We start from the raw sequence: 23,269 nt of genomic DNA, 5'->3' as shown, positions 1-23,269 counted from the left end.
AGAATTTTTTAGATTTTTTTAGAATTTTTAGATTTTTTTAGAATTTTAGGAATATTTTTTTTTTATTTTAGAATTTTGTGATTTTAAAATTTTAGAATTAAAGATTTATAGAAATTAAGAATTTTAGTGTTTCAGAATTTTAAAGTTCTAAAACTCTAAATTCTAAAAAAAAATTTAATAATTTTGAATTCTTAGGTTCTACAATTTTTAATCTCTTAAATTTTTATGTTGTATTACACTCAGCCCCCGGTGGTTGGTCACTTTTTCGTTTGTAAAATGGGTGTCAAACTAAAAAGTGACCCCTTTCGTTTGACAACAGTTTGTGTCAAACCATCGGGTTTTGATTGTATTCTTTTAATTCTTGATATTTGTAAATTTCAAAAATATCAAACATTAAATTTCATTTTTAAATTATTCAGATATTTTGAATTTTTACGATTAATTTAAACATTCGAACATTTTAAAATTATTTAAAGTCTTTTAAGTTCTTAGCTTCTTCAAAGCATGAAGACCCCAAGTCTTCAGAAACACATGCATTTTAATTTAAAAAAATCAAAAATATTTAAACAGGTCCAGATGGGGTTTCTCCATGGAACTTGCGTTAATGTTGATTTTTAATTTGAAATTTAAAATGTTAGAATATTTTGTTGTCTTAAATTTGCTTTAATCTTTATTTTCTGAATAAAATAAGGTTTAATTAACTACTTTTTTAATTAATTTGTTTTCAAAATTTTACATTGAAAGTTAAACTTTTGAATATTCCACAATTAATTATTTTATGAATTTTCACAGATTTTTTGAGTATGATATCTGTCATGAGATTCCCTTTGTTTCAACAACAAAACTCTAGATATGATTTGGATATGATTATTCAGCCGAATGACGTTATCTTTTTTCAGGTAACCAAACATATTCCAATCTGATCCTGCTAACAACCCAGCGTCTCCGTGTTGTTCCACGCAGCTTGTTGAACGGAAGCTGTAACGACCGCAAAAACACCTGCTCCAGAAGTTCGTAAACCGACGTTGTCCCGTACTCCGGTGGCCATCAATCCATGGGACATAAACGGTGGCGCCGCACCCCGCCGTATCTGCGGCTAGTCGAGGAGCAATAGTCCTTCTTGATCAAGATGCTGCCCCGCACGCTGGCGTCGGCTCGAAAAGATGGGTGACAAAATCCGGACCCGGAAGACAACGCCAAAAAATTCCGGCCAAGATGCCGAGCGACGAGGAGAACTGGAAGACCAACCGGAAGACGACACCAAGATGTACGTGAAGATCCGCGACACAACAAGTATAATGAAATAATTGATTTTTTACTGTGGGGAAATGTGCAAATTACATGAAAAAATAAAATAAATTAAAAATAAACAATCATCTATTTTTTAACTGCAACATAACCTAAAAACCTGAAAAAACAGCACACGACAAAGGCACGACAACCTAAAAAACAAAACCGTGCGACGTCGGTCGAATGTCGTACGACAATGTCGAACAATTTCGATGATCGATCGCACGACAAATACGACATTTTGGTGCAAAAACGTATGACATTCGTGCGAATGTCGCACGACATTGTCGTGCGACGTCGTACGGTTGCACGGACGACAAACGACGGACGTCCGACGGACTTTTCAGTCAGGGTTGGAACAGACTCACCAACTATCACAGCACGCTCCTCAACGTCTTCGACTGTATTGGTGCGTTCTGACCGTGGGTTGGCACACAGCCGGGTTGAAACGCTGTTCAGTCTTGTCCTGTTGCTAGTGGCCACAGAACCCGCTCGCATACACTCAGCCTGGCCACAAATCCTCTCTTCGCTCCCCTTCCTCATGCACCGACCACGCGTCTCGCCACCATTGAGTCAGTAGCGACTACACTACTAAAAATATTATTTACACACCAAGGGTTAATTTTTCTCACGAAACAAACCGTAAGCGCCGCAACGCAAAGACGTCGCGCATCTCTTTCCTTACAGAAAGCAAATGTCAAGACCCGAAAGAAAGAGAGAAAAAACACTCATGCACATACATCTTTCAAACACACTTTCTCTCTCTAAAATGCACACACTCAGACTAATCAAACCCAACATAAAAAGAACGCTCTCACCCAGGTCACAGCATGCTGTGCAGTCGCCTTTCCGCTCGATCGATGCCGCCTGCTCCTCTCCGGGCGACGGAAGAGCGTTGAACCGTCGCCAGCACCGCTTAGTAGGCGCTGCAGTCACAGGGCTGCCATATCAGTCTCGCCTCCGCAAAAATAAATAATACCCACCAACACAAGCACTGATAGGGAAACTGCCTCTCTTCTGGTCAATCTACACCTATCCACCACTGAAAGCCAGCCACACCGCCAAACCTGCCCACCTCAAACCCCCCCCCCACACTGCACACACTCACGACACCTTTGCAAGATGCGTGCGTCGAACAAGCTGCCCGCATAAACAAGAACCTTAAAAAAAACATTGTGTTAAATGGTTTTCTCACCATTTCACAGATCGTAACCACTATTTGAAAAATGGTAGGAAAACCTTAAAAATACCATATCGTAAATGGTACCCTACCATTTTTCATAAAGTTCGACCATCTGAGATGAGGGTGGTTAGCAACGGTAACCTTAAAAATCCCCGAACAACGTTTCGTCAAATTACCATTTGTGTAATGGTAAAAATAAAGTTGATTTTCGCGTAAAAGCGACCTTTTTCTCTCGGTTTTTACTGTTTGAGGAATGGTTTTTTAAAAGTATTTTAAGGTTTTTCTTACAAATTTTAACCTTGCGTCTACTATTTTAGAAAGGGTTTGTAAATGGTTTTTTAGGGTTTTTCTTGCTATTTTTACCTAGCGCTACTATTTTGGAAATAGTTTTCATATGGTTATTTAAGGTTTATCCTACATTTTTTCCCAGTTTCACTATTTCAGAAATAGTTTTCAAATGGTAAATTAATGTTTATCATACAAATTTACTACTTTTTGAGAAATGGCTTTGAAAAAGTTTTTAAAAGTTTTTCTAAAATAATTTACCTACCTATTTTTTACAGAATTGTTCACTTTTTGACGGATGGTTCACAACAATAATATTTGAACTTTAGCGGCTTAAATTCTAGTTGAATGTTGATTCTGTTTAGTTGATCATACTGCCAAAATCGTCCAAACCTGAAAAAATAAGAAGAAAAAAATCACAAAGTATCAAGTTGAATATAATATTCAAATATCATATGTAGGGGAGTGTGGGGTAATTTGGACACCCTAAGGAAATTGCTCTGCCACGGGCTGTATGGATATTTTAAAGGAATGTGGATGAATAAGTTTAACATTTGATTTTTTGAGCATGTTTGAAGGATAACCTGGTTTTATAATTGCTTTATATTTTGAAGTGTTGTTTTGCTCACAATATTTCATAAAAGGTTTAAATAATGATTTTGTGATACAACTATATTTCAATAGGAAGATAACAAATTATTCAGTGTAGTATACATAATTTAATCATTCTTTCTGAAATGATTTAAACATTGATTCTGGATTAGGCACAAGTATAGTTTTTAGTCATAAAGGTATCGTTTAGATTTATATAAATCAATCTTTATATAGAACTAATTAACCTGAAACTATCCATATTTTTTTTTAATTTTACATTCTGTGGCCCTTCAAATTTAAATAATATTATAAACCAGCATAGAAATTAGAAATGTCAAAGAAATTAATTAAAAGCAATCAACATTAGAGTCTAGTTGTACGCCAAATGTACAGTAATCAGATTTTCATCAATGAAATAAATTTATCTAAATTAAAAAAAGGGGTTTTGTGAAAGTTCTCATTGTCCACATTCCTTTTTGAGTGTTTTGACATTTTAGATCCCTCTAAATTTAACAAAATCCCTTTAAAAACTTAACCAACCATGAAAGTTATTTTTTTTACCTGACAGGTAGACTTTCAGGTATGTCCAAATTACCCCACAAGCCATGTCCAAATTACCCCCATAGCATGTTCTATCATATATTGCAATTTTTGATGAAAAAAATGGATAAAATGCACAATTTTTATACGTACATATCTCAGGTATCGTCCAAGCAACCCCCCTTTTTTTTTTTTTTTTAGATACAATTTTATTTCACTTTTGTTTTATGTTACATATGTAGGTACATCTAAATCTTTAAATACACAACGCTGTTAGAAAACAAATGCATATTTTCCAAACCTCCAAACAAAAAACTGTCGCTGATCCCACCTTTTATTCCTGAGAATGCTTTTAAATACAAATAACGATGGATTCTTGTAATGCCTCATATTATAAACTATAGCTTCTGACACAATCCAATAAACGGCCTGAAAAATTCTATTTTTTGTTCCTATGTATGCAGAAAGGATTTCCATTGGATCCGGAAGATTTGCCTTCATATTGACATTCACTTTTTCAACTACCCATTCCCAAATTTCCTTTGAATTTGTACAATTTGTTATTCTATGTAAGTTTGTATCAAGTTCATGGCAAATCTCGCATTCGGCGTTATTTAATCCCCTCACATTATAGCTGCATAATTTTTCTTTGTTTGGATATATATCGTTTAAAATTTCATAGATTATAGATTTCGCATCAGAGTCCATATAATTTTCACTAAAATTCTCCCACGTGCTCAACCAGTCAGGACTTGGCGCCTTGCTCTGGATTTTCGGTTCACAGCTTTGTTTAGACAACAACGAGCTATAAATTAGTGCCGATGTGTTCAAAAAATCGTAGGCTTCGTATTCAATAGCAATGTTCACCCAATCATATGTATTCCGAGTTAAATTCTTTGTAGAAATATTGTCTATAAGATAGTGTTTTCTATTAACAACGTTATTTTTGTATAACATATTTCTAATGAATAATGCTTTGAATTTTACCTCTGCCTCAACTAACGCTAATCCACCTCTCTCGAAGGGTAAATATAATTGTCCTGCTTCAACTTTAAAAATTTGAGAACCCCAGAAATATCTTAACACCATTTTCTTCAATTCATCAATATGGCGTTTGTCTGGCGGTAAAATTTGACCAAGATACCAGCACTTCGAAAGAATAAACGTATTTAGAATCCAAGATTTTTGAACAAAATTTAAATTTCTAATGCAGATTGAATTCAATTTCCCTCTGCATGCTGATATAATTTTGCTGTAATTTTTATCAATCATATCTTTCCAATTATTTACAATTAACATCCCAAGTACCTTTATTTGTGTTTCCTCTGTAAGAATCTGTGGTCCTAATTTACAGTTGTTAATCCGTACGTAAGAAGATTTTTTACTATTCAATCGAATTCCAGAACATTTCCCAAACTTTTCAATAATTTTCAGCACGTTATCAAACTCATAATCTGTTTTAACAACCATTGTTACGTCGTCCGCATACGCTACCACTTTAATAAAACTATGATCTAGTAATAAAAAAAACAGAAGAATAGAGCTCTCTTATCAATGGTTCCAGGTAAATTACGAAAAGTAGCATCGAGAGTGGGCAGCCTTGTCGAATGGATCTGCCAATTTTAAAACAATTTGTCAAATGCCCGTTAAATAGAACACTGGCGGTAGCATTTCGGTATAAATTTCTTAGACATGCGATAAACTGGTCCGGAAAGTTAAATTTTTCTAATATGCTCCACAATAAATCATGACTAACATTGTCGAATGCGCGTTCCATATCGAAACTAACGATTGCAGTTTTAAATCTTTTTGAACCAGAAGCTTTGACAATAATTTTTCTCAGCATGTCAAGACTGTCCACGCATGATTCGCTATTAACGCATGCAGTTTGCCCTTCCTCAAGGATATTTCCCAAAACATTCTGAATACGATTTGCAAGTATTTTTGTAAAAATCTTGTAATCACAATTCAACAGGCTTATGGGACGAAAACCAGAAATGTTTTCCGCACATCCAGATTTTGGTATCAATGTTATTACTCCTTCGCAAAAAGAAGAAGGAATTACAACATTACCACGCAGCAAGTCGTTAAATAACTTAATCATATCATCTTTCATTAAATCAAAATGCTTAACGTAAAATTCATAACAAATACCGTCAGGGCCCGGGGTTTTCTTCTTTGTACAACTCCATACTACCTTCTTTAATTCTTCTTCGGTAATAGGTTCAATTACCAAGTTCGAGTCGTCCTGATTTAGTCTTTTTTTAATATAATTCATTGATCTGCAACTGGGTTCTAAAAAGTCGTGCTTTTTGAAATTTTCAGAAAAAATGGTTGAATAAAAACTTTTTAATATTCTCTGTGCCGACAATTTCATTACACCCATCTAAAAGCTTCTCAATTCTACTACTTTGGTTGAATTTCCCGGATGAACGAGGATGATTTAGTGACCATAAAGAAACATTAAATTACTTTTTGGGAAATGGTGACGATTTGTCAAATTGTTGGTTCGAAAATATGGAGTTATGTTTTCACAAATAGTCAGTATTTGGAAAATTGTTAATTTAAATTTTAAATGCTGCAAGAATTTGATCATATTCCTGATTATGAATTAATTATTTGAAAGATCTTATGTTTTTAGGGAGCATACAACATGTTAAAATTTTAGTGTAATACCTCGTGTAACACGTTGTTTGTGTACATAGGACCTTTCCAAATATGCTCTATTTATATATACATTTATTTTTATTCAAAATTCTTTCTGAAGAAACTGTTTCTACAAAATCAGAAAATAATATATATACCATGCATTTTTAATCTAAATGAAGTATAGACATAATTTTAGTTAAAAAAAACATAGTTTCATAGCATCCTAAACGGGCTAAAAATTTGCTGGTGACATAAATTTTCAACTACATGGCCTTATTTTTATGTTTAATTATTACAGTCCAGACTCGATTATCCGAAGCCTCGATTATCCGAAGTTCGATTATCCGAAGGTTTGTATGGGATTTCGAATAATCGAATCACAAACAAAAATTTGTTTTTTTTCGTTTTTTTTTCTTTTTCTTGTTTTAAACATCAAATTTGAGTTCTGCAACCCCATTTTAGTAAAATTTGAATAGTTGATTGCCTATTAAATAATAAAATGCATTTTTTCAATATTTCAACACCGCCATATTGGCCGCCATCTTGGATTTAAAAGTTTTAAATCACTTTAACGTAATTTAGGGGTCATACTTACCCAGTCACGACATTCTAGCAGGATTCTAGCAGAGTTCTCACTGAGCTGGATATTCTTACAGCATTCTAGCAGAAATTTTCCACCGTTCTAGCAGGATTCTGACAGAATCAGCTCTGTTAGAATATTTCGTGACTGGGTAAGCTCGACAATAAAAAATTAGGCATCGACTTTTTTTTCGTGGTACGATCATCCGAAGTTTTGATTATCCGAAGTGAATTTTTTCCCAAACCTTCGGATAATCGAGTCTGGACTGTACTAACTAAAACCGATTCTTAACCATTTTCATAAAAAAGTTTCATGTGTTTCAATATCGTTGGTACCATCCAAGTTTTTTTTCCAGCTTGTATGCAACATTGATAGATCGACTTAATCGAATTAATGAATCAGTCGACATAAATAACCAAACCCCCTTTCAAAAATCTGTCAAAACCGCCAAAACAAAAAGCTGTCTGAGAGAGATAGAAAAATAACAAATTTTGCTTGTAATTTTGTGTTCGTTCCGTTGGAAAATCGGATTCTTCGCGAGTGGTTCCGACATCGCCGACCGGAAACTCCCATCATGGACAGTTGGTGATCCCGCGGGTCAACAGCAAGCTGATCAGCAAGAACAACTATTGCCTGGGGCGCATTTTGGACTCGGGCGAGCTTCCGGATGCGCTCAAATCGGCCCGGTCCGCCCTCAACTGATGATCCGTTCGGCATCTTTGACCAGTTTTACACGTTCTACTCCACGATCGACAATGCGGACCAGCTGTCGGGGACGACCCTGTTCCGCGCGAAGAAGGTTTCGGATGAGCTGGTTTAATCGGAGCTGCCGCAGGCGGACCGATTGCCGGCGCTGACTGCGGTCAAAATGCTGATGTTCTTGCTCGGCGGTCTCGTGAAAGCCATCGAAGCTCACGTCATGGACCGCGTTGGAGGGTTGATGAAGAAGGGTGGAGGCGAAAGGACAACGATCAGGTTGAGGTGGTGGACTGGGACAACAAGTGGAACCAGTGCATCGTGCAGCTGTGCAATCTGTTTCAACTGCCGTTGAAGAAGCTGTGGGATCCGCCGGTTTGCGAAGAGTCGTTTGTTGTGTTGGTCGGAACATGTTTCGTTTAATTATTTTAATATGATCACAATCTTTCGTTTTTAGCGTAATCTGCGACATCTGCTACCGTACGCTGGAACAGTCGTACGTCAAGAACTGCGTATTTCAAATTCTGGGTACGGCCATCAAGTGCTACAATCTCACATTGTCCTTTCCGGTGCGAATCCTGCAGATTCTGGAGCACTGCGAAGCGTCTATTGCGCCGATCGCTGGCGGCGTGATGCTGCTGTACGAAGAGTTTGGCTTCGCTTCGATCTACCCGGTGTTGATCAAGGATCGGGCGGCTCGGTGTGGAAGCGGCCGACAGCCATACGGCAATGCACATGAGCCAGTTTACGCTGGATCTGGGAATGCTCGCTCCGAAGCTTATCATTCCACATTTGTCCAGGCTGAGGGACGAACTGTTGAACCTGAAATCTGAAGTGGTGCGCAACTGTGTCCTGCATATCACGGGCGAAACCATCGTGACCGAGCTGACCTCGGAGGAACTGGTCGATGAGCTGAAGGAAACGCGTGATGACTTCCTGCATGATTTGTTTAACCACACGATGGACGTTTCGGTCCATGTTCGCCCCAAGGAGCTTCAGATTTGGCACCACATCAAAGGCCAGAATGCGGTTCCATCAGGTACTGGAACGTTCCGTCGAACGGCTCGAGGAGCAGGACGCGGCGCTCAAAAAAACCGAAGGAGACTGGGAAGATTTAACGGTGCAAATGTACCCGGTGCTGGCGGAAGTGCTAGCGGTTGAGTCGAGCTCACGGTCGGGTGCTGTGCTGAGGGTAGTATCGATGAGGACATTGAAAAGATGGTCAACGTGATCGGATCGATTATCGAAGCTCACTGATACAAAGAGCTGATTCAGCTGGCTCTGCGCGTGCCTAAACTGCAGGACATGCTGATGTCCAAGTCCCAAACGGATATGTACGAAGCGATTGATATCTTCACCTCGGATTACCTGTTTGGGATCAAAGGAACCGAAAGTGGAAAGCAGCAGAATGAGCAGTTCCAGTGCCGGGCGAATGAACTGTACGACGCGCTGACGCGGCATGACATGGTGACGGCGTTTACGCGGGATCACGTCAAGCTGGACCTGTTCAAAGAGTGAAAGAGTAAGTCGATTTTTTTATAGCGTTCCGTTTTGATAAACTCACGGTTTGAAATTGTAGCAAGTTCGTGCTGTTTAGTAGCAACCTTACCGGCAAGTACGAGAAAATTGTGCTGAACAAAAAGATCGTTCAGAACTGGCAACTGTTGTATCTGTTGTAACTTTTCAAAATTGCGAAACCTTGGATTTCAAATTCGAGTGTTTTTTCAAATAAAAAATGCGGAATTTAGATTTACTTGTATGCTGTGAAAAGCTATTCTATGAAGCGCGCACGCTCTCTCACTCTCTCTCCCTCTTTTGTATTTTTATATTCGCTTTCGCCCAACGCGCGCAGCGATAAACGCTGAAACTTGAAACGTCAAAACTCCTCTTGCGGCGCATTGTTGTGGTTCGTTTCATCGTGATCGTCACGGTTCGCGATTGTTTATCCGCATCTTCACTGTTTTCGCGTTCGTGTGTCCTGTTTTCAAAAGTGAGTGTAAATAGAACTGCCTCCCATGAACACAGCAAGTATTGGCTGCGTTTGTTTACACCCGTGAGCAGCTAGAAAAAAGTTCCCTCCTTCCGTCCAGCGGGATCAGAGGAGGAGGAAAAAAACACTAAGGACACAATTGAGTGGTTTTCCGGATCGTTTGTTTTCAGAAGTGTCTGCTAGAAGTGAGTACTACGTAAAACTCCAGCAGGTTTGTTTACTTCCCGGAACTGACCGTTCGAATCAACCATAACAAATCAATCGGAAAACCACGCAAGTTTTATTAAATTTTAATGCAAACAAACATGTTGTTTCAGATTTTGATGAAAAGTACCTTTTCAGATTTGCGATCCGACCCCGGCTGCCATCAACAAGGACGCGTTTTTAGCGACAGATTCTCTCGGGTTATCCCGGATTGTGTAGACCTGATCGTGTGCATTCTAGTCGACAATGACAAGGACGGTCGTGGGCAAGGTCGTCGCGGTCAATTAGATAAGTATATTTAGCATATCTTTCCTCCTCCTCCTCGCCCTTCTCTTGAGCAAAATTTGAAAGGGTTGATACTCTTACGGCCTTTCATTCCTTGTGTTTTAGTGGGAATAAAGGCCATAAGAGCATATCGTACCCCCCCTTTTAAATGTTGCTCCTGTTTTGTAAAATTTACCTTTAGGAATTGATACTTTGTGATTTCTTTTTCTATTCTACAGGACTGAAATCCGGATATCAATCTAGGTTTCTATGTAGCAGAAGAAACCTAATTGTCCCTACAGTTTGGGACGAAAGGATTATTCTATAGCAAAATTCAAATCAGTCTGGGGCCGCAGTTGATATTCGGTTGACAGAGCTGCCAATAGAACAAACGCTGTCCGAGTGTCTTCGGCTTAAGAGGAAACATTAATCAGAATGTACTGGTATGTATGTTGAGGAGTTTTTTTTTGTTATTTCCATTTGCTTTTTCTTTTCCCATCAAACATAGTTCGGATAAATCAGAAGTACCGTCAACTGGGGCGAATAGGGACACATGGGGCGAATTGGGACAGCAGTTTTAACCATGTTAGAGCACAATATTTTTATTTTTCTGGTTGGTTTCGGATAGAACAGACTCAGACAAACAAAATGTGTACATTAATTTTCAAATTTAAAACCTTTAAGTGCTCTAAACAATGCTGTCCCTATTCATACTGTAGTCCCGATTCACCCCAGATGACGGTATTTTGTTTGATTTGCGCTTTCAAATTATGTTCTCTAAATTCTCTCATTGCAAATGTGAAACTCGATTTATTTGCAGATTTTGTATCAAGGATGTAATTTATTCAACGTAGAGTGGAATATCACCATTGGATTTCGATATTGTATTGTAAATAAGTACTTTTTGTTTTTTCAAGGTATGCACCTGAAGCTTGCTTTGATCTGAAACTGAATTTCGTCAACTGCGACAAGATGGGACAGCGGTCCCATTTGGAACTAAACAGCTGCGCTTTCTTCTATCGCAAGAGATTTCAAGTCGAGCAGAGTACCTGATTGACGACGTCCACAGGATGGCGAAAATGGAACTGGCATCGAAAATGCTACCGTTGTGCTGGATCTTGATCAACTTCCTGATGCGAATGTCTCCTTGAGATTAGTTGAGCTTAGAATTAGAAATGCCTTATTCTTTTCCGCAATCTCTCTCCCTCCTTGAATTAAACACCAGCTAGATAATTAATATAAGATAATTCGATCATTGTACTGCTAAAATGACAAAATAAATTAAATTCTTTGCTCAAAGTAAAACTGCAGTGTTTTTTTGCTCAAAATTTCGAAAAAGCTGATCTTTTTTCAAATTGTTGCAATCATTTCCCAAAATGTAATGCGCCATGAAAAATCACTAAAATAACTATTTAAAACTATAAAAATACCATTTGAGAAATGGTGAAATCCCGAAAATATATACGCAAAACTGAACTTACATAAAGCATTTGACAAAGTGTCGCTACACGCAAAAAAATCAGGCCTGTTTGAATCAACAAAATATTTTGTTGATATAACTTATCGATTTTTTGTTGAAATAACTCTCGAATCCGATTGAAACAACTCAAAATTAAGTGTTGAATTAACACGCTCGATTTTGTCAAACCTCTTTTGGAAAAACAACAAAATCAATGCGTTGATTCTACACACAAAACAATTGAATCAAACCTAAAATGTTTTTTGATTCAATTGCAAATAATAATTGTTTACACGTGTTCTTTTTCTGTCAAAATAATCCATCTTCGAGAAACCTAAAAGGAAAAAAAATATTGTTCCTTCTTCGGGGTCCGTTTTCTTCGGTCCCTGCCTCAGTTATGTGGACTTTCCGCGTGATTCGACCGATTTGTGGCCTGTCCGCCAGCCGTGGACGAAATTTCATTTGGTTCGAGAAGTTTGTGCTAAAAAAATGTGACTATTCAGCTGCCCCCCAAGTACACCACGCAAACAGTCACGGGACGGAAAAAACGAGCAATGACCACCTTGCTCAATCCGACTGCCTTAAAAGTATCCTAAACGCTGCCAGCAACAAGTGGGATCAATTTCCAACACCGTAGCTTCAAAGTCACACAAGCTCCGGCACTTGAAATGCGGATGCAGCTTCCGTCGGAAGGGTCGTGCTACTTCCCAGTTCCTTGGCCCGGAACAAGCTTGGTAGGCGCCTTGGCATTGGAGATTCCACAAGTGATGCCGTTCTAATGTTTTTACCCTTTCAGACCACTGGAGAACATGACAGATTCAACAAGCGGTGGCAGCTTAAGCAACTCGTCGTTGATGTCCTCATCGGGAGGCGGCGGCAACACCAGGTGCGGTTCAAGAAAAGCGAAACTGTCTAAGAACAAAATGTGAAAAGCAATGTGAAATTATTCCTGATGTTTCATAAATTATTTAATCAAAAATAAAAATTTCAATAAATAATGGAAACAATTATTTCAATTAAATGTTATGTTGTTTTGACTCAATCAGTAGCCTTAAATTGAAAAAAAGTCTGAATTATTTCAACAAAAAATCAACGTTGTTTCAACAAAAATCTGATTTGAACGCACTTTCTGTCAAATTTTAATCAACAAAAACGAGGGTAGATTCTACAAAAATACCGATTTGATACAACAAAATGTCCTGATTTGAAACAACAAAATTCAAGGGTTGATTCAAAAAAATATTTTGTTGATTATATTCAACAAAATATTTTGTTGAATCAAACCTCGTACAGGCTGATTCTACAAAATATTTTTCTGCGTGTAGAAGAAAAAATCAAATAGTGAATATTGCTAACAACATATATGGGGAATAGTTCACTATTTGAGAGACGGTGAGGAATTAAAAAAATGATTTACCAAATAGTGGCTATACAATTTGGTAAAATGTTGAATGAATATTTAACAAGTGATTTTCAAACGGTTTTTTTCTATGCGGGTTATGCCTGGCAATAATCTGATAAATGTTCGTCCTTTCGTTGGTGAGGATACTGTTTGAGGAAAGTTTTGATTCATAATATTTTAATTTTTCAGATTCTATTTTAAAAATTAATGATTTAGTTAAGCCCATTTCCCTGCTAACATCTTCATTATCATTTTGTCTAGAGGATAATTCAATCAACGTTTTGTATAATTCAGATTTGCGCATGGCTATGTTCCGGTTGAATTCAATACTTTTCATCTTGAAGAAGTTTTTAACCTTGGATTTGAAATGGGTCGTCCACCAGTTCATAAAATTATTTTCATACGAGTGCCGTTGTTGTAGAGCTTCGTACGTAAAACAAAATTCATTTTCACATTCATCGTCATTAATAAAAGCTGTGTTTATCTTCCAATAACCTCTTCCAAATGATGTCCCCAAGTCTGACTTTTGAATGGAAATTTTCATCAAAATCGCCCTATGATCTGAGAAGACCACAGGCCAGGTCTCAAAATTCAAAACAGATTTTAAAAGATCTTGTGAAGCATAAAATCTGTCAATACGAGATGCTGAATCACCTCTCAAAAAGGTGTACTGCACTGCTTGGTTTTTTAAAGCTTTTTCTACATCCTTGAGGGCCATTTTTGACGTCAGTACTTTCAAACTATTACAAAAATTTTTGGTATTTCCTTTGGTGTCAGTCGGATCCAATATGCAATTGAAATCCCCACCCAGTACGTGCGCTCGAGCAGCTGCCTTATTAAGGTGAATGGCAATATTTTCAGCGAAAAGAGTTTCCCGTTCTTTTTTCAGCTGGAATCCAGCGTGCCCATAAACGTTAATATAATTAATCCCATTAACCAATACTGAAACAATTCTACTGTTTGGGTCACAGATGATATCATCGTAATCCAAACCTTTACGAATCAAAATAGCCGTGCCTTGATTTCTGCATACGTTAACTATCGCATGGTGGGTGAAAATGAATGAAAAATTGTTGAAAGCTACTTCCTGACAAAAAATAATATCTGCGTTACTGTTCTTTACAAAGTCGTGAAAAAGTGAAAGTTTAAGCCTGGTCTGAATTGCGTTTAGATTGATACTGGCGATAATGCACGTGTAGTTCATGTTGGGTTAAGGGTTAGTTGTTCTTTCTTTTTTGGGGTTAGTTGTTGTTAGTTTTTGGGGTTAGGTTTCTCCTTTTGCGCCGACCTTGATCGACTGCGACCATCCAGAACCTTGAGCAGGTTAGGAATCGTTAAACGTGGCTGCGGCTTACCACTTTCTCCTTTTGGTGTCTTGTCCGTCGGTCGACCTCGTGGTGGTTTTGGAGGTTCCACTCCGTTCGGCGACATCTCCATTGAATCGCCTGCTCCGTCAGAATCTCCGCCCGCCCGATCTGGCTCGACCCGTCCATCGGATTTCCCGCCCTCTTTGGGGCTGTCAGTCCTCCGCTTCTTTACCTCCACCGTTTCCTCGGAATCTCCGCCCTCTTTGGGGCTGACAATCATCCGGTTTTCTGGCTTGACTGTTCCTTCGGAATCTCCGCCCTCTTTGGGGCTGACAATCATCCGGTCATCTGGCTCATTCACCAGGCTCATAAGTCGCTCGCCATTCGGTATCGCCGGCAAAGGCAGTGCCGGAAGTGCCGGCAACGGGGAGCCCAGGCCCTTTAGAGCGGCTGCGTAGTCCACAGGTTCACATCCATTGCTGGGGGTTCCGTCACTTGCTGGAGTTCGATGTGCCGAGGCCTTCTGTGGGCAGTCCGCCTTCACATGGCCTTCCTGCTTGCAGGTAAAGCAGCGATTTCGCAGTCCCTCGTAGAAAATGCGACACTTGTAGTGGCCAATGTACAGTGCTGGAGGGATTTCTGTTTTCACCTCCATGTGCGCCCCCCTAGTCCCGCTGAATGCATTGAATCCGAGTTCCAACGGCAGTTTTTCGCGTACCAGTTGCCGCACCGTGCCAAATTTGGCCAGCGCTTTGGCGATCTCCGCGTCCGTCACCTCTGGTGGAAGGTTAAACAGCCGAACGTAACGGAAAAACCCGTCTGCCACGGCCACGTGGACTTGCACTTCCCTCCCGTCCGCATACTTGAAGGTTTCCGTTTGTCTTAAGCGTTGTGTGGTCTCCTTCAGCGTCATCTCGTCGGTAAACTTCACGAAAAACGTTTTGTCCGAAATGTCCAGGTACACCGAGTGTACTTCTGTGTCCTTGATCTTGAGAACCTGCACCAGGAAAGTGATGGCTTCCTTCAAGGTCGGCATTACGCCGTCTCTTCCGAAATCGAATCCCACGGTATTCTTCTTCTGCGCGCGATCCATTACTTTCCTTTTTGTTGAATTCCTTTTGTTTAAAAAACGAACAATGCAGGTGGCCTTGGCCCCTGTTAAATTGTGGAGAGATCGATAGGAGCTAACTATTTAAGCGACTGTTCTCGACCACTTCTCGTTCGCGTCTGCCCTTAAACAAAAATTGACTTCTTTTTTGCCATATAACCCCTGCAAAACCTTATTTCCCAACCCTCAAATATTAGAACTTAAGGCGGGGCCAACCGGCCTTTGGAATCTTTTACATATTATACCAAAACTACTTAACCTATTCCAACTTTTTTGGTTTATTCATACTCCTAGGCCATTACTAGTACTAGCCTTATCACTTAAATTGCCGTTTTCACTTTATATCCGAAGAAAACGTGATTTTTAAAGGGGTGTCCAAATTACCCCCACCTTTCATATTACCCCAAACTCCCCTACTTATCTGATGATTCAGATTGATTGACGCCAATCGTTTGTTCGCTTGGTCGCATCCTCGGCGGAACAATATTGTCGGCCGGCTGCCTGAAAAATCTCTTTTGATTACCGATCGAATTCTCCAGCACCAGCTGTTCCGTTTTTATCAAGTTGTCCACGGCGCTGAAATGATCAACAAGAAAAATATAAACAAAGTATCTGGTAAATCAAATGATTTGTTTGAAAATTATACCTGCGCACAAATCGTAAACAACAACCAGCCGCATAAACGTTTCACTTTAGACTGTTTTTTTTTGCCTGTGCTTGCCTGCGCGAAAGCAGGTAACGGAGCGTAGCGAGAGAAGAGAAAAGAGAGAGCGCGCAAGTTAAATTTAATTTTGCGTTGAATTTTAAATGTTGTTAATTACCAATTGTAAATTGATTTAGAATGCAAATATTGCTTAAAGAATTGAAATTAATAAACAATAATTTAAGACATGATGTTCTGCAATCTGCATTCAAAAGTGTTCACGTTAGTGAAGATTGCGTTTCCTTTGATGGTTGGCGTAAATTATGCGAAACCAAGAATAACGGAGGTTCTGAAACTCAATTTCGTCGGGGTAAACGCCCTATTTGTATAAAATATCACACTACACCTCCACATCACCGATTACGTTGATGCTAGAGAACGGAACCGTAATTCCGCTGGTCAATCTAACCGATCTGACACTGTGCAATCAGCAGCTCGAAGAAGGATCGTTTTCGATGGCAGAGAGCGGTTCAAACGAATTTACTAACTTCCGCTCATCACATTCGGAACATTCCGTCATCTTGGGCGAATCGGGACTACAGTCGGGACCTAGCGCTGCCATAGTGATACAATCACTTGTGAAAACACCGCTGTAATTCAAACACCGCGAGTCCAAGGCGAAACAGCTGAAACACTTACCGCCGGATCCTGCGAATTAATCTCGCCGGCTTCTTTTCATCCACCTCGTTCTCTTTACTACGGCGACAGGAAGTCCTTCTGGAACATTCAAATCGTCATCATCCTTATCTTTGTAGTCTTCCACTTGGATGATCTCGTACAGATCGAGGCAGAAAAAGTCCTAATGTCGGTGATCTGCAGCAGAACACGACGCGAAACGTCCAGATTGAACATCAGCCCACCTTGGTGCTCGTCAACGGCGCTCACACAACCCAGTCAGATTTCCAGCCGGTTCTGCAGAATGAGCTTCGGCGCGGACGGATCAAAGTTCTTCCGCTCCATCTCTATAATCTTCAACACCTTCATAATCCGCTGGAAAAAAATGTTGTAGAACTGGATGTGTTCAGACTTCTGCTAGTTCCGTTTGTAAATGAACCGGATAGTGAAATTATGTACGTCATTGTCGCGGTCAACTCGTCCGACGCTCGCTGCGCACCGCCATAATCCTTCTTGTTGAACTTGTCCATATCCTGCTCCTTCAAGTTCATTATGTTCGAAGCGAGGAAATCTTCATCTGCAGACTCTTGTCCGTGTTCTTTTCCAAGTACTCATCGTGTTGGGAACGTCCGCCCGCGAGGGTCCCAAAATTGCGTTGGTCAAATCCACACATAATCGAAACCGCTCCTCGACGTCATTCACCAACCGCTCAAAGATGGCCATAATCGTCTTCACGTTGCCCTCGCCAAGATCGCCGCAAGCCAACTTTTCCGCCAGCACTTTCTTCAAGTTCTCACGACCGACCTCGTCACCCAGATCGTACGACGCCACAATCTCCAGCAGCATCTGCATCATCGACTGGAAGTACATCTTCTGCAGCTTGTCCGTCGTCATCGACGGATCGTACACCAGCGGCCGGATGTAGTTGCACAGCGTCGGCGTGTCCGCAAAGCTGCAACAGAGCAACGTTATTGTAACAGTTTAGAAAGATTCCCTGAAAAACTCGCTTCTTGATGTAGTTGTGAACGTGCCCGAGCGGTTTAGGCTTTCAGGATTTTTGTGATATTTACTTGTAGAGTCAAAACAGATCAGTAAACTTCACTTATTTGTATATTACACTTTTTAAAGATTACATTTTTGCGGTAACACTCTCAAGTTTTACGCGCACGATCACATCACTCAACTTTTTGTTGCTAATTTCATTAAGTCCTTCGTCGAGCCAATTCTCTACGTTGAAGCCAGACTTGTCCTCCAGACCTTCGCCGAGCCATGCCAGACCCGAACTCCTAAGTCCCGGGTGGATTTCTCAAACAGCTAAGTCCCGGGTGGACTTCTCAATCGGCTAAGTCTCGGCTGACTTCTCCAACGGCTGAGTCCCGGGTGGACCTCTCAAACGGCTAAGTCCCGGCGGACTTCTCAAACGGCTAAGTCCCGGCGGACTGCTCAATCGGCTAAGTCGCGGCTGACTTCTCAAACAGCTAAGTCCCGGCGGACTGCGGCCTCCACCGCTAAGTCCGGCTGGACTGCACTATGGGGTTTCAGGCGGCCATAAATCGAAAAACCGATATACTCTAATTATTTTTTTGGTATTTTTTTTCGAAAATAAACATTCTAACTAAGAAAAATCCGGAGTTTGAAAGTTGTAGGTTCAAAATTCACTGAATTGCAAACCTTCAAAGGCGAAAATGGTAAGAAAAAACATGTTTTTTGACAAAAAAAATATTATTTTTCATATATATATATTCAGAAAGGTAATTGATTTAACTTTTCAATAATATTTTACAAAACACACTTTTACAGGCTAAAAAAAATAATAAAAATAAAAAAAGATGGATTTTTATTCAAAATTTTTTTTTTTTTCAACTTTGTTAATGGAGTACTTTTTTTGTGTGCATTTGTGCGATCTGAAAATTTTGCAGCTTAAAATTTGAACCATGTCCTAACTTGTCTCCAAATTTCAAAGTGCACTTATGTGCACTTTTTGAGTTATGCCATTTTGAACATTTTGATTCATGCAAGGAAATTAATGATTTCGCGTATACGCTTGGTTAAAATCACATTATTTACCTGCGGAGGCAGAAATGACGTTCCTGTTATGTATGTTTTGAAATTGATTTGATATTCATGACTTTGTTGGTACTTAGGTACGTTTAATAAAATTAGAAATTCCTATTCTAAGTATTTTACAGAAACGATTCGTCGAATATTCATATCAGTTCGTTGTTGTGTTCTTTTGAAAGTATGGATAATAATACCGTAGTGTCCCTGTACGATATAACGAAGCAGAAGCACTATTCTGAAAACGTGAGAACTGCTTTCGAGTATATTTGTAAGAATTACAACATTGCAGAACCATCACATGATCAACTCAGGGAAAAACCACAGAGGAAAAACTACGCACGTTGTTCTGTAGCTTCAAAACGAGGTATACAAAAGCCCATAGAAGAAGTTCATATTTTAAGTAATCTAACGACAATCGGTTACATAGTGATTTTGATTTAGAAGAATTTATCGTGGAAAACGTGAATTTTGCAAGTGGATCAACCAAAAACGTGGACGAGAATCCATACAATGTTCCATAAAATAAACCATCTAAAATTCTAAAACACCGCAAAAATCAAATTTTAATTGGAGGGGGAGGGGGGGGGGTCTTCAAAGAGAGGTGGATTTTAACTCAAGAAAAAGGGGAGGGAGATTGAACGTAAATCTGAAACTTTAACATAGCATAAACCGCCATTCCGTGCATCAAATAGCAAGAATATTAAAATTCACCACTTTAATGCATGTGGCCTCAAATATATGAAAAAATCGAAAATTAAACTTTTTTTTTGGAAAAATATCAAATTTTATTTGTTTTCATTATACTAAGTACAAACAACACAAAAAAGTCACAGAAAAGCAAAAAAAAATATTTTTGGCCGCTCGCTTATATGGAAATACCCCATAGTGGACTGGGGCCTCTGCTACTGGTGGCTGCTGGCGGGTCTGGCTGGTCTGGGGCGTCTTCTGGAACTGGAACTGGACTGGAACAAGAACTGGAACTGACTAGAACTAACTGCCCTCCTCAAGAATTTTGGGTTTTTATAGTCAGTCCCCGAAAACTCTACTAAATTTTGTTCTGCTAAAAGTGGTCCGTTTCGATGAGAAGCACCTCATGAATTAAATTATGCAGAGCTCTGCAATTCTTCATGACTTTCCGTTTGGTGCCGTGAGTACAACTCAAAATCGAAAGTCATGGGTTCGAACCATTGTCGTGAAACTTTAAATTATGTTATTGGAATATCAAAATTATGTTCCTCAAACGTTCTCAAAAATGTAGGTCAATAATGAGAAGGTCGAATTCTCCATTGAACAAACATGCCAATGAATTTGGTTAAGCCACACCCTCAATTTCCCCTGCACGGAAAGGGGATCCATCGCCAAATCGCGATAAAGTTCGCTAAAACTAGCGAAAAATGTCGCTAATTTCTCAGCCTGCACAAAAATTACCTAGAATCGCTAATTTTTTTTCGCTGGTTTGGAAACCGATGAAATTCTACCAAACCAGTGAAAAAAACACTGGTTTGGTGAAAAATGTCGCTGTTTGGGGGATCAGTTTTGCTAGAATCAGAAAATTTTCTCGCTGGTTTGGAAAAAGCGGCAGTGCACCAAAATCAACCAGGAGATTATTGTACTGGTTTTGGGAAACAATTCGCTGGTCCAGCGGATTTCTTCACTGGACCAGTGTTCTTTTACGCTGCATCAGCGTTTTCTATCGCTGACGTCCGGGTTTTTTTCCGGCGGCAGCAGCTCGTACCAAAATCAACCAGTAGATTATTGTGCTGGTTTTGGGAAACAATTCGCTGGTCCAGCGGATTTTTTCACTGAACTGGTGTTCCTTCACGCTGGATCAGCGTTTTCTATCGCTGACGTCCGGGTTTTTTTTCCGCGGCAGCAGCTCGTACCAAAATCAACCAGGAGATTATTCTACTGGTTCCGGCAAAAAATCCGCTGGTTCAGCGAATTTTTCCACTGGATCAGTGTTTTTTTGCACTGGATCAGCGTTTTTTATCACCGACGTTTGTTTTTTTGTTTTGGCGGCAGAAGCCTATGCCAAAATAAACCAGGTTGTACTTACTTGCCACAGCACAAACTGTTCCGCGGCCATGGTCAAGTACCTCGCCTACGATTCTTGCTGCCACCTGCGACAATTTGTGCACTCATCTATGCAGCAGTACAAATACATCTCCAGCTTCACTGCACCGTATTTTTCTGCTGCGAGAACTTTATGGAAACGTGCTTCTTTTCATTGAAAAGAACCCTCACCTGTTGAGTATGTATTTTAATGCTGAACACTTGATGCAGAACTTTTTCATGCTTTTTTGTTTTGAAAAAACCCCTAAAGCAATTCGATTGCCACAAATCGCTTCCGAACGTGAACAATAACAAACATTTATGACGGCTGTCGGAAGGATGTGTATCAAACCAGCGAAAACTTTCGCTGGAAAAGAAACCGTTTCGGAAATAACAAACCAGCGAAACCAAGTTGCTGGATTTGATTTCGCGCAGCCACCTTTTTCAGCGAAAAATTTCGCTGGTTTAGAGAAAAATTTCGCTGATATCAGCAAAACCAACCCAGCAAAATTCGGTCGCTGGTTTGGCGATCGATCCCCTTTCCGTGAAACGAAACCGGCCGTTTTGCGACTCAACAAAGTAGTTTTCCATGACTTTGGCCAAATCACTGTGGGAGGAGAGCAGCCTTTTTTCTTCAATTGTTCATCAACTAACAAGTATGTTCAAATGATAGGAAAACTAAAAGAAAAGAAAATATGAACACAGCTCTGCACCTTTCACCTTTCACTACAGACCTCGAATCTGATCATCCAGTGCATCTTGAAGCAATGGACATTACACTGAAAGAAAGTCACATAGCAATATCACATGTTTCACACGTGAATCTGCCCCATACGACTTTACATGTGAATGTCATGTGCAAATCACTTCGAAAATATTCATCGCGGGACACGGTAAAGTCAAATGCAAAACACGTTAACTTCACATGATGTCGCACATGAATTTGTGATGTTTTTCACATGAATGTTAAATGATTTTGTTGTGTCAATCAAATGGTTTTCTATTGGTATTCAGGTGGGTAAAACGGGTGGATTTTTTTTCAATTTTAATTGATTAATTGCACAGTTTCCGTTATAAATATATCTTTCTTTTTTCATAATTTTTGAATTACAAAAATCAAAATTAAATCACTTAAAAGCATACATAATTCTTCTCTAACACAAAACAGTCAAAGAATAGGGACCAGATTCTGTGTCCGCGTTGAATCCACCGCAATTGATGACCGTGTTGATACTCGAGAAGCGCCGCTCGGCTAGAGTTTAGGTGATGAAGCCGCTCAGCTGCACATAGGATTGAGGAGTTTTCAAATCGTTGGCAACAAAACTCCGGATTTCGATCACAAAAACTGGCCGTAATCTATTTATCTGAAAAAAAAAAATAATAGAAAACACTGTATTAACTTTTAGAAGCAACACTTTTCTCTTGATTTTACTTACCTAGAAATAACCCGCGTTAAGCCCTTTTTTATTTGATTAATACAATAATTCTCTAAATATTTACGCAAAACCCGCGTTTAAACAATTTTTAAACCCAAACAGCAATTTTTGCTCCATCACCGTTCGCAGCCATCTTACTTATGAAGAAATTTTCGCTAACCACATTGAAAAACCAAAACATTTCAATCTAACGTGTTTTCCACGTCAAAATCAAAGGAAATGTTGAATGGAGCAAATCTACGCTAACGATCAGCTGATTTCCAATGATTTTCACATCAAATTGGTGTGGAAAATATGTGTGGGTCAAATGAAAAGCATGTAAATTTGTCGTGTTGATTTTTTGAGACACTCACGTGAAATAACACTTGAGATTACTATGTTGGATTCTTTCAGTGTATGCGGGAGTGTACTGCAAACTACCTGTTCCGGTACAGTTTTAAGTACGAGGAGTTCATCCCGGAGTAGCCGAATCCGGGGGAATCGATCGACAACGGCCGTCAGAGGATCGGATCGTGGAAAAGATCCAACAACTCAAGGATGGAAGTAGAGGTGGTGGATGGGACGTTCTGGCAGTGTTGAGCGACATTCTAGGCATCAAGTTTATTATTGTCTCGAATCAACAAGAAGATATTCTCATCTACGAGAGCACTGCTGGAAGTCTACCTCTACTTCAACGGCCCCGACTCCTACTACAGTATTGTTGGTGTTAGTGACTGGAACCGAGACAACCGATCCGCGACGAAGCGATGCAACGACAACGAGGACAGCAGCTGAGAATAGCAACGAGTCACTCGGCCCGAAGGCGACGGCAAACCAGCTGCCGTAGTGTTCAGCGGTTCCATCAGTGGCGT

General features: G+C 39.6%; 2 pseudogenes; one reads left to right on the top strand and one right to left on the bottom strand.

The window, feature by feature from the left end:
* The first annotated feature begins 1,215 nt into the window (after positions 1-1,215).
* LOC120432000 (condensin complex subunit 1-like) lies at positions 1,216-12,649 on the top strand (annotated as a pseudogene).
* Positions 12,650-16,346: 3,697 nt separating this feature from the next.
* On the bottom strand, positions 16,347-17,850 carry LOC120431999 (uncharacterized; annotated as a pseudogene).
* Positions 17,851-23,269: the final 5,419 nt, after the last annotated feature.

The sequence above is a fragment of the Culex pipiens genome, unplaced genomic scaffold (assembly GCF_016801865.2).
Source record: "Culex pipiens pallens isolate TS unplaced genomic scaffold, TS_CPP_V2 Cpp_Un0172, whole genome shotgun sequence".
Taxonomy (NCBI): Eukaryota; Metazoa; Arthropoda; class Insecta; order Diptera; family Culicidae; genus Culex; species Culex pipiens.
Note: the sequence above shows the minus strand (reverse complement) of the source record. Positions and strands in the feature narration are given on the sequence as shown.